At 47.3% G+C, this 11,496-nt stretch overlaps 1 long non-coding RNA gene across 1 annotated transcript; it reads right to left on the bottom strand.

Annotated features, from left to right (window-relative positions):
- Positions 1–3,586: 3,586 nt before the first annotated feature.
- Positions 3,587–10,623, bottom strand: LOC112551746. Its single transcript, XR_003096059.1, has 3 exons — positions 10,559–10,623; positions 8,992–9,116; positions 3,587–6,433 (listed from the first exon to the last, which is right to left on the bottom strand). It is a non-coding gene; the product is annotated as an uncharacterized LOC112551746 (long non-coding RNA).
- Between the last annotated feature and the right edge of the window lie 873 nt (positions 10,624–11,496).

Genomic DNA, 11,496 nt, shown 5'->3' with positions numbered 1-11,496 from the left:
CAGGAAAGCCAAAACGCAACTGGAGTTGCAGTGAGCAAGGGATGTGAAGGGTAACAAGGCTTTCTACAAGTATGTCAGTAGCAAGAGGAGGATCAGGGAAAAAGTGTGGGTCCCTTACTGACTGGGGGGAAACCTTGTGGCAGAGGATGCAGAAAAGGCTGAAGTGCTCAATGACTTCTTTGTCTCAGTCTTCAAAGGCAAGGGCAGCTCCCCGACTACTGCACTGGGCAGCACAGTTTGGGGAGGAGGTAAACAGCCCTCAGTGCTGAAAGAACAGATTAGGGACTACTTAGAAAAGCTGGACGTGTACAAGTCCATGGGGCTGGATGGGAGGCACCTCAGGGTGCTGAGGGAGTTGGCTGATGCAACTGCAAAGCCATTGGCCATCATCTTTGAAAATTCATGGCGATCAGGAGAGGTCCCGGATGATTTGAAAATGGCACAAATAGTACCCATATTTATGAAAGGGAAGAAGGTGGATTCAGGTTACTACGGACCAGTCAACCTCACCTCAGTCCCTGGAGAAATCATGGAGCAGATCCTCAAGGAATCCATTTCCAAGCACTTGGAAGAGAAAAAGGTGATTAGGAACAGTCAGCATGGATTCGCCAGGACAAGCCATGCCTGATCAACCCAACTGCCTTCTGTGACAAGGCGACTGCTGCGGGAGACTATCAAAAGCCTTAGTAAAATCACGCTACCCCACATCCAGAGCCATTCTCACAGGCAAGCTAAGGAAGTATGGGTTGGACGAATGGACTGTAAAGTGGATAGAAAACTTACTGGAGCATCGGGCTCAGAAAGTAATCAATGGCTTCATGTCCAGTTGGCAGCTGGTATCAAGTGGAGTGCCCCAGGGGTCAGTCCTGGGGCCGGTTTTGTTCACCAACAACATGGAAGATGGCATAGAGAGTGCACCCTCAGTAAGTTTGCAGATGATACCAAACTGTGGGAAGTTGCAGATATGCTGGAGGGTAGGGCTAGGATTTAGAGTGACCTAGATAAAATTGGCCAAAGGGAATCTCACGAGGTTCAACAAAACCAAGAGCAAAGTGCACTTACAATGGAACAAGCCCATGCACCACTATAGACTGGGGGTAACCGGCTGGACAGCAGCTCTACAGAAAAGGACCTGGTGTGACAGTGGACAATAAGGGGAATATGAGCCAGCAGTGTGCCCTTGTTGCCAAGAAGGCCAATGGCATCCTGGGCTGCACTGGTAGGAGCATTGCCAGCAGGTCAAGGGAAGTGATTCTTCCCCTCTATTCAGCACTGGTGAGGCCACATCTGGAGTCTCGTGTCCAGTTGTGCTGCCCCCCTCCCCCCCACCACTACAGAAAGGATGTGGACAAATTGGAGAGTCCAACAGAGGACAATGAAATTGTTGTGGGGGCTGCAGGACATGACTTGTGAGGAGTGGCTGTGGGAACTGGGCTTATTTAATCTAGAGAAGATGAGACAGAGGGGATTTAATAGCACCCTTCAGCTACTCAAAGGCAGGTTCAAGAGAGGATGGAGCTAGGCTATTCTCAGTGGTGGCAGGTGACAGAACAAGGAGCAACAGACTCAAGTTGCAACAAGGGAAGTTTAGATCTTAAGAAGAATTTTCTCACTAGGAGGGTAGTAAAGCACTGGAACAGGTTACCCAAAAGTGGTGAAGTCTCCATCCTTAGAGATTTTTTAAGACCCGGCTCAACAAAGCCTTGGCTGGGATGATCTAGTCAGAGATGGTTCTGCTTTGAGCAGGGGGTTGAACTAGATGCGACTTCCTGAGGTCCCTTCCAACCTCTGGCTATACAGAATTATAGAAAGCTAACACAGAGTCTGAGAATCCTTTTGTCTTCTTTTAGGGATGTTTTGCACCTAAGCATGCGAGCTCAGAGGCAGAAGGAACAGCTCACTAAAGTTTAAAAACAAATAAATTAATTAAATCAAAGGTATATTTTTGTCACCTGTGAACTGCATGGACTAGTTTAAAAAATAATGGGGCCAAGTCCTTAGCTGCCATAGTTTCTTGTTGATATAATAAACCACGTGAGGACCTGCTCTTATAGTTTTGCCTCCATGATCAAAGGGACACCACGAACTTGAGATCTAGTTAAAGTCGTTTCAGGTCTTGCATCTAACCTGAAACGTCTAGTCAATTTGTGTATCTTTAAAACTCACCCCCGCCCCCTTTCTCTTCCCCTACCCAGAGTTGAGAAAAACCCAATACAAACAGGGGAAGTTGACTACAGGAACAGCCACAACAGACTATACAAACCATTGGCAAATGCATGAAGTAGAATTGCCAAAAGACCATACATTTCTTTTGGTCTCTTATCTTAGCTGCAGCTTCCTGCTTCTAACAAAAAGTAGGAAGAATTCCATAGACATCCAATTTTACGCTGATGGTATCTCTGATGATATGAGACTTGCACACTGCGAGCTCTGCACTCTTGTTACTAGCCTAGGAGGCGCCACGGCTGTTCTCCTACAGTCAGGGCATTAAAGCCTGTAGTACAGACGGGATGCATAGTGCTGAGCCTGTAATTGGTTCAGCTCATCCCCCTTGCTCCCAAATCTCCGTGCAGTAGGGCATCCTAGTGGCAGCAGTATGTGGGCAATACCCTCCCACTATGTACACACACCCATAAGAAACTGAGAAGTTAACTTCCCGCTTCTTCAGAGCGCGCTCTTTTTGGCGTGCATGCATGCATGCACATACACATGCTGATGCAAGTATTTTTACTGCACAGTCATGGGTGAATCACAGCTATATCTCACCTGTTTAACCATGTAAGACTAGCTCTTTGCGACTTGGCTACAAAAAATACTAGGTACAGTAATACCTAGTATGCAGGAGGCAAAATGTCTTGGCCACACATCACTGCTATCCTAGCGAACAGAACTTAACAACTACTGCCTAAACAATTATTAGAGGTGCACTGATACATCGGTCCAGATCAAATCAGCACCGAAAAAACGAAAATTGACATGATCAACAATTGGCTTTTTTGGCTGATATAGCCATTAATGTTGCCGATAAATGCCATGTGCACGCATGCAGCTGCACCATGCACGCAGCCAACCTGGCCGCTTGGAGAATAGTGTCTGGCTGGTAAGTCTGTTGGGGAGGAAGAAGCAGGAAGAGGGGAGAGAAGGGGGCAGATCAGGGCCCCCACAGTGAGGGAGGGAGTGGGGCTGGGATTGGGGCAGGCACTGCCCAGTCAGGATGGGGCATGGGACAGAACCACAGTTTGTCTGGGTGATGGGGGTAAGGCTCCAATAGCTGTACATCCTGCCGGGGGAGGCACAGAGGGTGTGTGCCCCCTGGATCTGTGGGTAGGGCGAGGGCAGGCTGGGGCCGGGGGCAGCGCCAGGCTCTTCCCAGTGTGGGGATTGGGTCATGGCTGCACTGGGAATGAGGGCTACAGCCACACCAGAATTCATCGTAGCCCCTCGTCTCAGCACCATCACCACCCCAAGCACAGCCCCATGCCAACCCTCCCCCCGCTGGGAAGAGCCTGGTGCTGCACCCATTCCCAGCCCACCTTTGCCCCATGCACAGATCCGGGGGGGGGGGGGGGGGGGGGAGGAGGAGAGAAGAGGAGTCCCCCCCCCCCATGCCTCTCCTGGGGGTGTGTGCAGCAGTGGGAACCACACATCCCCCCTACCAGACAAGCCACTTGCAGCTCCATCCCACACACTGTCCCTGCTAGGCAGCGCCTGGCCCAGCCTTATACCCAGCCCCACTCCCTTCCTCACCATGGGGGCCTCAATTTGCTCCCAACCCACACCTCTTCCTTCCCCCCTCACAATCCCTGGCTTACAATTCCAGAAAGGTCTTGTAAACCAGGAGTCATGATTATACAGAAAGATACAGTTAAAGATAACCTGAGACAGAAAACAGCTTCCTACAGCTACAATGCAGGTGGCAGTTCAGTGGCTCAAGTTTTTTTGACTCTTGGTTTTGTAGATTTACTTGGCTATTACCAAATACATTCTTGAAATTTTTCTTCTCAGAAGTATTCACTTTCTAAATTAACAAAATAATTGGCAAAAAAGCATTCCATGGAGTAACAGGTTTACCTTATCCTCTAAACATCCATAGAAATCACACACACAAAATACCTCCAAGGTCGTATCAAGGCAAAGCTGTAGTTGGCATTTGGCATATAACTCAGGAAACACAAGATTAAACTTTCCAAAAGCAACCTTAAGTCCACCTCTTCGATACAGTACGATAATTTCATGATCATATAAATATTAACGAGAAACCTATCCGTTTGTTTTAAGTACTATTAGGATTTAACCTTATGTAGCTTCAGAAGCATTGCGGGGGGAGGGAAGAGGGAAGTCACCCCCCATAACAGAAAACAGAAGTGCTCCACCTGCCAAAAATCAGGACACCAAAGAATCCACAAGACATACCAACAAAAAACATTTCACAAAACTATCCAAAAGCCTGGATGTGTAATTTCCTATTTTAATGTTATGATCAAACTGAAATGCTAATGTGAACAAAAGAACAAACATAAGATCTTGTTTTCATAATCCCAGACGAGGTTATTAAAACAAAAACAAAACAAAAATCTAATTTCAGGTAGTTTCTGCTACACCACCAACCAGGATGTTCCCCTGCTGACCCACCATTCTTACAGTTCTGCTGTCACTTTTTCTTTTAAGAGTGTTTTTGTCCCCTTGCTGCTGTGTTAATGACACACAAACAGGAGGAAGCCAATTGTATTGGGGAAACACTTTAAGTAACTAGGCAAAATACAGACAAAAGTACACACAAGGGCTTTCCCCCTTACAATCATGGACCTGACCTCATATTTATGCACAGACGTAATTTCACACATTGCAAATAGTCCCTCTGACTTTAGCAGACCTACTCACAGCTAAGAACAACATTTGAGCTTCTCCAGGACAGGGCACTCAGCTCTCATCCTGATTATATTAAGCACATGAATAGTCCCATTAAAATCGGATGTTCCTACAGTTAGCTAAAGTTAAATTTAGTTAAAATATATAATAAGAACAACAAAATTCAAGATCAATGGCAGTAATCATGCATTCTAACTGCATCAAGAACTAGCCTTTCCTTTCAAGTCCCCAGCTCACTGGGAGCAATGCCACATTTTTAAGCATTCACCTTAGTTTAAGAAAGTGCTATTATCAGAGATAATTATCCCAGTGTAGCCCAGAAGTATCCTCTAGGACTCTCAAAAAAAGTGAAATCAAGCTCAGTCTCTTATCTAAAGACTGAATGAAATGCTTGACTGACCAGATCATAGTATTAAGTTGATCAGTGAGAACAAGTTACTGGAAAGAAACTAACATCTTATTTAGTCTCCTGGCCAACCTTTGCTATGATTATTTGCATGGTAGCAGGGCATGAGTGTGATCAGCACTTTCAAGTCTCTTCTTTAAAAAAAAGTTTAAAAAACTCTCTGTATGGCAAAAGCTCCAACATAAAAAAAATCCCTCATCTTGCCTCCATTTTATAGCCAGTCTCTCTTTCCTACTGCCCTCTTGGAAGCAAATTTATGGTATGGGTACAACACACTTTTTTGTTTGGATTTGGAAAGTATTGCCCAGTAACCCATTTTTTGCACCTGCTTTGGAAGAAACCGTTTATCATCACTGACAGCAAATAGAAGTACAGTTAATACTCTGGAAATTTAAGACAAAATGCAAGGAGAAAAGAAAGATTTCATGCATCCTACATAGATCAAAGTAGGAAAAACAACTTACATTAACTGGATTTAAAGATTCTCTCTTCACATCATGTTTAAGGTCTGCAGGAGAAGGGCCCCCAGTCACAAGTGAGGTCACTAACATGGTTAAAGTAGGGTCCTATTTCACAGCAGAGCAGACTCCAGTCATATCCCCAATTCATGTTAGAAACTGAGTATCGCTACACACAGCGCACTTGACACGTGGCTCTCAGAAACACATGCAAGTTGGTGTTTTCACCCAGCAGATAAGCAATGCTATAAAATGACAGTTAAGACTGCGACTAAGTCCCTGCATAGATTTTCGGCTATATAGCCCAGGATATTTAGCTGTTGTGTAATGAGATGAATATATCCTCCTAATTCCCAGGACTCTACACAGACATCCCACTGTATCAGCTGAAAAACACCTACAATCCTCAGCATCATCAACTGAAGACAGACAAGAGAAATGCCTCCATTTTTGCCAGAACACAGCCACACACAACCCCAAATTCAGTAGGCCTGAATTAGAAAACACTAGCAACTCAAAAGTTTAAGAAAGGATTCGAGTAGAAGCCATCATGAAAAACAGCTCTTAAGAAACATCTATTATAACCCCTAATTGTCCACCGTGGAGTTTCTTGGACCTTCCTCTACAGCAGGGGTCGGCAAAATACGGCCCACGAGCCGGATGCAGCCCACGAGGCCATTCTATCCGGCCCTCAGGGCCCCTAAAAAAAAAAAAAAAATGTAGAAATTAATATTATTTCTCTGCCCTTGGTTCCTGTCAAAAGTGACAGAAACCAAGGACAGTAGGACCCAGGGGGAGCCCGGCAGGCTCCAACAACAGCAGGGCCCTTTCTGGCTACCCATGCGGCCCTCGACAGCCTGCCAAAACTGGGTAAGCAGCCCTCCTCTGAAAATAATTGCCCACCCCTGCTCTACAGCAATGGGTATTGTTGCTCGCAGCAAAAAGGATACATGACCACAAGGACTGATGGCCAGCATGGCAATCTCAGTAGCTTACAAAATGCCATCCTGTGGTTGCTCCTATCCACACTATTTGAGGCCATGTCGTTCCTGGGTAGAGCAGGATTGATGTTACTAATACTTGAAGCTGAACTGTAAACAGGCCCTGGCTATTTTATATCAACTACCCCTGCTCAGCAGCTATTAAAGATGCTTGTGTTGAATGCAAGCGAGTTTACAGTTACAAGTTCCTTATTATAGCTGAGGCCCTCCTTTTACTATGCCAGATTAATGTCATAACCTAGTATAATAAAGCTTGTTCTGGGTGGTGTGTGCAGGGGATGAGCCTATCCGAGAAGGAAGCACACCAACTAAAGTGTTTAAAACATGGGCTACAAACCATCACTAATACTGCGAGGGAGAACCATATGGAAAAATAGAATGAATGAATTTTCTTCCAGTGGAAAGGGCCTTTATCATGAAAAGCAACTTCACAGCTGGCTCCAATGCCACGTAATGAAAGATCTGTACATCCAATAACCACCACTGTAGTTGTGTGTGCTGCTCATGACCACCTCCCCTGACCTGACACCTACAAAAAGGCTGGTGCCCAAACTAACAGCTTCTTTCACAGCACAGCCACCTAGATCAGTCTGGTTTGCATCTTTATGTATACTAGCACAAGTAGGCAGCATAATATCAGTGTACCCTGGGGCAAGCTAGGTAGCTCTCTTCCTCAAAGCTTGATCTAACACTGCACAGTTTTGCTGGAAAAATGTGTTCGCACTAGTAGGTGCTCTGTGCTTTTTGTTTCCTGCCAGCAGAATAATCATCTCCCCCACTGAAAGGACTCTGCTATTAGGCAACACATGTAGATTTCTGCCCACTGTTGAGGTCCTTTCAGCTGTGATGTCTCCTGAGGGTGCACTCTACTCCCTTCCACCATAGCTGAGCAGTGAAGCCTGCAGATCCAACACAAGCATGCAGAGACACGCATGCTCCAGAGACTTTCCTGCAGCAGCTGCTATCTGCCTGCAGAAATACCCTGCCATAGACAAAGTTTGAGCATGTATATCACTTAAGAGTAGTATCCAAGTAATCCCCCATAATGCCTCAGCCAAGGATGGAGGGAGTGTAACCGGAGCAGGAACAGCGGTAAGCAGGGAAATGCGCCCCGAGATACTATTATCGTGTAGACAGCTGGGACAACCTGGCTGTATAGGCAAACAAGGGATCCTTCCAAAATGCAAACTAACAGTTTGTCCAGATAGATAGCTACAGAAATTTAGTCACCTGCAAGGCCAGGGTGCAGGCAGGGGCAAAGCTGCAACTAGGGTGATAAATGAAACATTAACCACGCTGGGCAGACACACAGACAGCTAAGCTCACAGCTGAGTTTGTAACCACACAAGAGTTGCACTGTACACAGGGCCTACACAGCCAAAAAGAGAGCTGATGAAACACAATGTCTGCACGAGTGGTAACCAGAGCAGTGTGTAGCTAGAATTCAGGGTCAAAACTAGGGCTGGGACATAACACTAGAGGAAAGGAAGCCTATCAGAACCCAGATTGCTTCTGAAAATAAGTGTTCTGAACTGCACTTTGGCAATGACTAATCACACACTGTTTTGAGAGCACTTTCCACACACGCATCTCAAAGAAAGTCAGCTTCATCTTCTCCACTGTACAGAAAGGATAACTGGGGCCTAAGTCAGCCAGGCAATGCAACCTACATCACATAGGAAGTCAGGACCAGAGCCAGGATCTGGCCCAAGCAGCTTACTCCAAGCGCAGTGCCCTATTCCCTGGACCACAGCACAAAAACTTAATACAATACACAGAGTATACTCCCTCCCTTCACCTCCACAATAGGATTCCCTGCTGTGTGTGCCTATAGCGCCATGCCCAAATTTTTGGAAGTTAAGCCTTACCCTCAAAAAAAAAAAATGAAACCAATACAAAATTGTCCTTCAGCCTTCCCATGGGCTGTTAAAGGGTTCTGCACCTTCTAAAATTTACGTTACTCAGTGAGCTGAAGCTCCACACTTTGGGGATGCGCTTCTAGCCCTCTGGTGCCATTTCAAATGTTATTAAGCCCCAGAATCTCTATAGAGCACTCCTTTGTTCCATAATTCTAGAAGGCAGGATGCAGAGACCTTTCCACAATTGTTCTGGAGTCCAGGAAGACGCAAGGGTCACCGGACTCCATCCGAACAATCTTGTATTTGCGCCTTGACTTGAGAACCAGGTTCACTGTCCTCTGTCCCCTCCCTCCCAATCCAAATCACTTACTCTGTTTTAGCTGGAGTTTAAAGCTTACCCGATGGAAGGGAAACTTTTACACATCCGCTGGGTAATGCTTCAGCTGGAGGCCCAGTCAGTCTCACGAACCCAGACCAGCACAAGACCTAATATTCTGCCTATTTCCACTTGGGCTAACCGTACCTTCCAGGGAGATAAACAGAAGTGAATGAATCACTACCATACTATAAAATATATAAAAACCAACCTGAATCTGAAGCGCTTCCTTTCCTGCTTATATCCTCTCCGGTGCTGCGATTTGAATACAGTGGCCGACCATGAATTTTTAAGTAGTCTTCTATAACCCCCTTCACTTTACTTCTTATTAAATAAAAAATTGTGAACTGTTTGACATATGGCTCTTGGGTCAGGGAAGTCTAACTTCTCAAGTTCGACGAGCAGAATGAAATATTGAAACTGGTAGACTTGCCTTGAAGTTGCCCAAAGGTTTTCCCCCAAAAAACTCTGAAGCCTACCTCACTGAAAGAGTCGTTGACGTGAGGGAGGGAAGAGGAAAAGAATCAAATTTGTACCCTCTAGGTCATTTCTCTTAAAAAGTACAATTTGCATTAAAGCTCTGATTGGCCCATTTCTTTACGGCTAACACCTTGTCATTAACCTTGCAAATAAGATGAGCTTCCCGCCTACTTTTCCTTGCCCTCAATTTTTCTTCTTTTAATATTGTAATAATAAATAATATAATAATTTCTGGAAAACTGACGTCCAAAACCAATTCACCGATACCCAAGGAAAGGTCAACAGAACGGGGAATTATTTTAAAATTCAACCCGTACCTTCCACTTCATTTTTAAATTGTGATGGTCGCTTTTAGTGCTCGTTTCCCTCCCCCTACCCCTTAACACTGTTTCGTCCAAGAAAAGGCCCCTCTCCGAGCGCAGACGAGGAGCGTCACATTCCCAACAGCCGGCTCGCCGCACAGCTGCCAGACTCGTCCTTCTTTTAACTGCAGCAATTAAATATTTGACTCTCCCGGAAAGTAAGCCGAAAGCTCCCAAACGACAGAACTAAAACTCCCCCAAAACCTGGCGATCTGCTGCCCGAAGAGGGTCCTGAAAACCTTCCCGACTCCTTCGTTCTCTAGGATCACAGCTTTCCTCCCCTTGTATTAATTAATTAATACATGTGATCACAGCTTAGCAATTCTCTCCCTGCCTTCTCCTCCCCCCTCCCCGCCCTCTCTCCTGGCAGGCCAGGAAAAGCTGGTTTGAGCTGAGGCTGGGACAAAAAAACCCCCCAAAAAACAAAAAAAAACCAACCAACCACCCCAACCTCCCCCCACCCCCCCAAAAAACCCCAGTGTATTTTTAAGAAATGCCTGGTTTGAATTCACAGCCTTCAGACTCTCTCCTCTACTCTCCCACAGGCCAACAGACACACCTGGCTCCTCGCCTCCCCCCAGCAGAGACGAAGGGGCCCAGGAGGGGCGGTATTTCCTGGGGGCTCCTGGCCGAGGGGCTCAGGCCTCCGGGGCGTCCCCCGCCTCCCCGCCCCTAGTGCCGCTGGCCCATGCCCCGCTGCTGCCGGGCGGCGCCGCCCGGGGCTCGGGCTGACTAGGCCTCGCTCACTCTCTCCTCAGGACCCGGGCGGCCATGTTGGATCCGTCAGCTTCTCTCCCCGTCTGAAGCAGGAGGAACATCCGGGCACCCGGCCCCGCCCCCTGAGGGGCGCTCACATCCGGGCTCCCGCCCCTGCCTTCACCGCCCTTGGGAAGCATGGGAGGCGGCGCCATCTTGATCGAGGGCAGCCTGGCAGCTCCATCCGGGGTCTGCAGGGGTAGCTTCACTCCCGTTGGGAAGCGTGGGGAGGTGGCCGCCATGTTGTGTGAGGGCAGACGGGCAGGCACCTTGCACCTGAAGGGCGGGGTGGAGGGCTCCCAGGCCAGCTGGGCAGGGGTGACACATGGCCTTGTGTTTAAGCAGAACATATGCTTGACACCAAGAAATGCCTCCAGGCCCCTGATAAAATAAGGCAGCTACTGTTTCAAGACCTAGCCTTGCATGCAAAAGCTAGTCTAGCCAAACAGGACCAGAGTTCCCTCCGCAAAAAAATCCTTTAAGGTCTTTAAGAGAAGGCTGGACAAGCATCTGGCTGGTGTCATCTGACCCCAGCACTCTTTGCTGCCCAGGGCAGGGGGTCAGACTCGATGATCTGCTGAGGTCCCTTCCGACCCCAGCATCTAGGAAGCCCTGCCGGTTCATCTCCGCCTGGCACAGCTTCTGGTCTCCGGCCCTTTACATCAAATTATTAGCCCTGGGATTTTTTCTGCTAGGGGCTATTGAGAGAGGGGAGCAAGCGCTAGTCTGCAGGGCAGGACACCTGGATTCGGGGCTGAGCTCTGATGCGCACGAGCTACTGCATGGCTTTGTGCCTCAGTTTCCCCAGTTTCGATAGGACATTGTTTACTTGGCTTGCAGCAAGGCCTGAGGGCTCTTGTCAGGGGTCCGTTAGCAGGAAAGATAGCTCCTTCCTCGCATGCAGGGCTCCACAACAGCACTGAATATCC

The sequence above is a fragment of the Alligator sinensis genome, unplaced genomic scaffold, assembly GCF_000455745.1.
Source record: "Alligator sinensis unplaced genomic scaffold, ASM45574v1 scaffold463_1, whole genome shotgun sequence".
NCBI classification, from domain to species: Eukaryota; Metazoa; Chordata; order Crocodylia; family Alligatoridae; genus Alligator; species Alligator sinensis.
This window is presented reverse-complemented; position numbering and strand designations above follow the sequence as displayed.